The following is a 6,000-nucleotide window of genomic DNA, read 5'->3' on the forward strand; positions in this document are numbered from 1 at the left end:
TTAAGCATGATGCAGATACAAAAGACACTGCCAGAATTTGCTTAGACAACACTGAACATGGGGGTAGGAGTGAGAAGGAAGGGAGAAAATCACTATGAAATATTGCCACTTTCACTGCAGTTCTGGACCCATCATTTTAAATTGTGAAATGCCTGCTGCTGCATGTGAGAAGCAGGAGCCTTTCCTGATTTGAAGGCATTGGCAGGAGGCTTCATTTGTCAGGGAAGGAAAAATGCATAATTCAAAGCGAAAGTCACCTGGCCCTGATAACCTGAAACAAATGAAGCAAAACTTCATTCTTTGGTTCAGCGCCAAGGAACCACTCCTGCACCTCCAGATAGGGCAAGTTTTTCCCCCATTTCTTACTCCCTGTTAGGTGCTCTAAGCACCTAATGAAGGAAGAGAGATGAGAGTTGACATTAGAACATCATCAGCATAACTGCTTTTGTGTATTTGACTCCAGTGGTCTTAGGGTTTCTATCTGTTTCACTCACTCTTGCCCTCTCTCCCTCTTCCTCTGCACCAAGACAGATTTAATTCTATGTCCCTGTGTCTGAATGATTATAAGCCACTCCAGAATGTTTGCTTGCTTCTCTGATATTCCTCTTTCCCCTGCCTTTTCTTTGCTTCATCACAATTTCTGCCTCAACACCCCCCAACCCCTGCCACCGCAAATCCGAAGTTTAATTGAGGTAGCTAGCACATGACAATGAGTCACCATTCATCCATCCCCCATCTTTTTTACAAATATTTATTTACAGCCTCTTACGGATGAGATGCATGAGAAGGGAGAAGAAGCACTCCCTGCCCCCTGGTTTTCCAGTCTATATTCCTAAGAGATTCTGAAAACTCTGCCCCTAAAGTGACTGTAAGCTGTTCACAGTTGTTATCTGTATAGATTTATAAAGAGAAGGTATACATAAAAATTACAAATCTATTCTTACAATGCTCAGTGATCCCTGGCTGAATGCGACTCTACTCCTTCAGCAGCTAAGTAAAATGAACCAGCCAAGCAAATAGAATCTGGTGCCCATGGCAACATGCATTACTGCTTTGAACTTGTCAATCTGTCACAAGGAAATCACATTAATGGGATGTTTTTCTGCTACAAATAACTTTTGTTTTCACATTTTAATTACAGGGCTAGATTTTTCTTGATTTCTAAATTCTTCAAAGACCCAGGCAAAAGGAAAATAAAAGTAATGTTGTTTCAAAAAATATCTTTGAAATTCCAAGCAGCCTTTTAGTTGGGAGAAGGAGGGGTAGAAAGGAGAGACCAGGTATATTTGTCCCCATACTTCCCGCGACATGACCAAAAAGCCAAAGGCTTAAGCAGGTACTTTACCATTTTGCTTTTTTTGGATAGTTTCCTCATCTGAACAACAACAACAAAAAACTTCCCCCACAAGAGTGTTATGAGGTTTAATTAAGGATAACTGCTAAGGATTATCAATTAATATTGCTGGTTAGTGCTGGATAGGGGAGCCTCCCTTTCCCCTTAGGCCCTGAGCTACTTTATTCAGTCATTATAGGCCAGAAAATGTTCATTTTTTACATCTTTAATTGCTTAAGGGTAGGCCCTGGTTGTAGAAGTTTATGAATACATTTTCTGAACAAATTAGTAAGTTCATTAAAAGCGCTAAATTAGAATTAATTTCCACTACTGAGAAAGCTGGGGAAATAGGAGGTGGCAACTAGGTACTGCTGTGTTTTCCATGGGAAGGTCCAAGGAAGAAAGAGTTGGACAACAAGATAGAAAGAAACGATGAACATTTCTTTTAAGTTGCAAATCTTAGTGCTCTTCCTTCCGACTTCAAAACTATCTATATGATAAAAGGTGAGGAGGAACCGCTCTGATTTAAAAAAAGACAGTTGGTAAACTGAGTTGTGAAAGTCTATCTCTGCAACTCTTTCTAAATCTTATAATTCTGATTTCTGAAAAGCACGGAAAGAATAAATCTATGCAAAATTTTTTTAAATTCACTCCCAGGCCCTGGATTTACTCACTTTGCCCACCAGCAAGTGTTCGATTGAGATATAGATGCACAAAGAACTGCACATGCTGAATGAGTGCACTTTGATGAGTTTGGACATCTGCACTCACTGGTGATACCAGGACTGCAATAAAGGTAGTAAACAGACCCAGCACCTCCCGGAGATTTTCCTTAGGACATTGTTGCCAGAGGAAATCAGACCAGTCTCAGCTACTTTGTAACAGTCAATGCCTCCTGAGTAGTGCCTCCCAGTAGAACAAAACATCTACAGGGTTCAGAATTCGTTGTTGGACGAACTGGACCCATGGGTCCAGTTTGGTCATGTCGCAGGAAGTATGGGGACAAATATACCTGGTCTCTCCTTTCTACCCCACCTCTCCCAACTAACAGGCTGCTTGGAATTTCAAGGACATTTTTTGAAACAACATTACTTTTTATTTTCCTTTTTGCCCAGGTCTTCGAAGAATTTAGAAATCAAGAAAATCTAGCCCTGTAATTAAAATGTGAAAACAAAAGTTATTTGTAGCAGAAAAACATCCCATTAATGTGATTTCCTTGTGACAGATTGACAAGTTCAAAGAACTCAAGCAGAAGGCAGCCATTCCTGCTCCCCTCAGTGATTGACACTGGCTCTCACGGCTTGCTCTTCTGTGTCCTTGAAGGAAACCCTAAGCAGGTCCTGTATATATTCAGGTCAGTCTCAGGTAATTTAAAGCCCTCTGAGCATTTTAGGCAATAAAATATCTGACCAAATTTACTATTAACACTTTAGTCTTTTATTCAGTTTTACCCTCTTCTTCCTTTCTCAGGCCAAAAATCCTGCAGTGGAGAAGTGCAGAACGTGGCCAACTTCTTTCTCATCCTTGCTATACTTGGTATGACACTCTGGGACCTCTGGATGGATCCACAGTGAGACGAGGAGCGAGAAGGTCCCAAAAGCCTTTACATCTGGGTACAGTTGTAATCTTGCTTTGGGGCCCACTGGGCTGAGAAAATGGCCCAAGAGAACTGTTGTAGAGGACTCAGTAGTATCTTTAGAGACCACTTCCCATGACTCAAAGGATCTCTTCTCTGTAGTTCCCTTGATGCTGGGGGACTCCTCCAGCAGGTGCTGTTCGACTTCCTGCTCAGCCCCCTTGTTCCCAGTGTTCTGCTCTTACGTTGGGGTCACTTTGATCAACGAAGCATTCCTCTGGGATGAAGACCCTCTCAAGGCAACCCAGTCCAGTTACCTTCCACAGTATCCATATCTAGTCAGATACCGATGCACCCCTGCTTCCCAAACCCTGGAAGAAGAGGCCATCCTCAGCACAGTCCTGTCTCCTTCCCCAAAGTCCCAGGACAGCTCTAGCCATACCCTCTCCCATGAGATCTTTCAACAGCAGTCAGATTTCAGTTTTCCTGAAGTGCATGTTGGGTGGGGACAGCAGAGCCAGGTTAAGTGCCTACAAAGTCATCCTTACTCTGCATCTTCCTTGCTTCTTTTCTGTAGTCCAGAAGTGGACATTGGAACAATGGCAGCAGAACTAGAGGTCGCCTGTCTTTGCATATCTGGTCCTTTGCTTTAGACTGTAGAAGTACTTGACACTGCTGTATTGCTCCCAGCCTTTGTGACCTCAGCCTTCCTCTGACACAACAAGAAGTGTTGCATATAGTATCCTGTTACAAGAAGTTGTTTTTGCTTGTTTGGGGCTTTTGATAATGAGATATCCAATGATGCAGAAATATAATAAACAATATACATGTATACGATGGAGGTTGTGGCAAAGAGAGACTTCTGAAGTGTCCTGGAGGATGTGAACAAATTTGCGCAAGTAGCTCAGAGGCCTTCTAAGAAAGAAGGGATCACAACTCCAACACTTTATCTCAAGATTCACCACTGAAATCTGTGAAGTGCATTGGTACCAACCAAACTTAAGGGGCAAAGAAGGCCAAAAGGCCCCTTGGGAAAAAAAGAAGAAAGAAAGAAAGAAGGAAGGAAAGGAAGGAAGGAAGGAAGGAAGGGGAGGAAGGAAGAGAAGGAAGGAAAGAAAGAAGAAAGAAAGAAAGAGAAGAAGAAAGAAGAAAGAAGAGAAAGAGAGGCAAAGAAGAAAAGAAAGAAAGAAAGGAGGAAGAAGAGAAAGAAAGAAAGAAAGAGAAAAAGAGAGAAAGAGAGAGAAGAAAGGAAGGAAAGGAGGAAAGGAAAGGAAAGGAAGTTGAAGGGAGGGAGGGGAGGGAGGGAGGGGAGGGGGGAGGGAGGGAGAGGGAGGGAGGGAGAGGGGAAGAGGAGGGGGAAGGGAGGGGAAAGGGAGGGGGAGGGGGGGTAAAGGAGGGGAGGGGAGGGGAGGGAGGAGGGGAGGGAGAACAAGAGAGAGGAAAGGACCAAGGAGAGGAAAAAGAGCCTGTGAGCTAAGCCCAGCATCAAGTCAGGCAGTCAGTGAGGGTACTGATGTTAGGTCTTATCTGAAGATGACTCCAGCATTTCTAGATACAGAGCTCCAAAGATCCTTGTCCTTGGAGAAATGGGAAGCTCACAGCTTTATTTTCCTCATATCCATAAGCCTGACTGTGAAATGCAGTATTTGATTTACTGAAACATAATTGTTTAATAGCTCACACAATTCAGCCCTTAGATGAGAAAGTATATGTTAATATCCATGATCTCTAATAAATATATCTATTAGATTCAGGACAACCTGGGAATTCAGGACAACAATATCTAGGAATTGATATTAGAGGAGAAGAACTTTCCAGGTAATGCCAGTCATTAAACCTGATGAAGTACCAGAAGATACTGACCTCCTAATATATATGCCATGAAAAGTGACACAAGGCCAGGCACGGTGGCTCATGCCTATAATCTCAACACTTTGGGAGGCCCAGGCGGGCAGATCACCTGATGTCAGGAGTTCAAGACCAGCCTGGCCAACATGACAAAACCCCGTCTCTACAAAAATACAAAAAAAAATTAGCCGGGCATGGTGATGTGTGCCTGTAGTACCAGCTACTCACGAGGCTGAAGCAGAAGAACTGGTTGAACCTGGGAGGCGGAGGTTGCAGTGAGCCAAGATCACGCCATTGCACTCCAGCCTGGGCGACAGAGCTGGACTGTGTCTCAAAAAAAAAGGAAAAAAGAAAAGAAAAGTAACACAATAGAGATCCATTGTTGGTTGCTTCCATCCTACTTCCTGCCAAGAAGATTGACAATTCACCTGCTGTTCTGGGGATTTGGCTCCCTGCTGGTCTCTTTCTTCCCCATAAGTGCTGTGAAGATGCTAGCTAGAACTAGTGGTTTTCTGAGTAGCATTTTTAATGGGAACACTTGATCTTCCAGAAGAAAGTTTGTTCTATATTAGGAAGTCTGTAGACACCACAGACACATAAGGAAGGGTTTTGCATCTGAAGGTAGCAGAAATATCATTAATGGGATGAGTGACAGGGTGAGGACTTTCAATGGCCAGAAGTCACTGTTAAAGATTCAAGGAAGTCCAACAGTAAATAGGGCTTTTTAATAATGTCTGTCCCCACATACTCTAAATTTATTGGGCCACAATATTGAAATATTGTGGAAATGTCCACAAGCATGCCAATTTAGAAGACATGTTTAGCATATTACATTTCCAGAATAGCTAACTGCCACCTGGCTGAAACATGGATCATAACCTCTGCTCCACAGAATTGTGAGAATGAGACGGCTCATGTGAAAATGCCTGGCACTGTACCTAATATATAAAAACTGCTCAATGAGTTCAGTATTAGGTGAACCCAAATAGGAATACAAATCTATATGAGGAAACAGGACACTGCAAAGGTATATTTCAAAACATACCAGGTGCACCCAAGGAAGACAAGCCCCAGGCAACCAGGCACAACCATATACCCAAAAGCAAGGCAGGGGAAACCAGTGAGGAAAATAGAAAGAAAATCTCAGTCTTTCCACAGTGGAACTTAGGCTAGCACTGGTTCTACCCTCTGGTCCCTCCTTCTGATTTAATCCTCTCTTTTATAGCCCACTCCAAAGGGCAAA

Source organism: Rhinopithecus bieti, unplaced genomic scaffold (genome assembly GCF_001698545.2).
Source record: "Rhinopithecus bieti isolate Rb0 unplaced genomic scaffold, ASM169854v2 scaffold_18688, whole genome shotgun sequence".
NCBI lineage: Eukaryota > Metazoa > Chordata > Mammalia > Primates > Cercopithecidae > Rhinopithecus > Rhinopithecus bieti.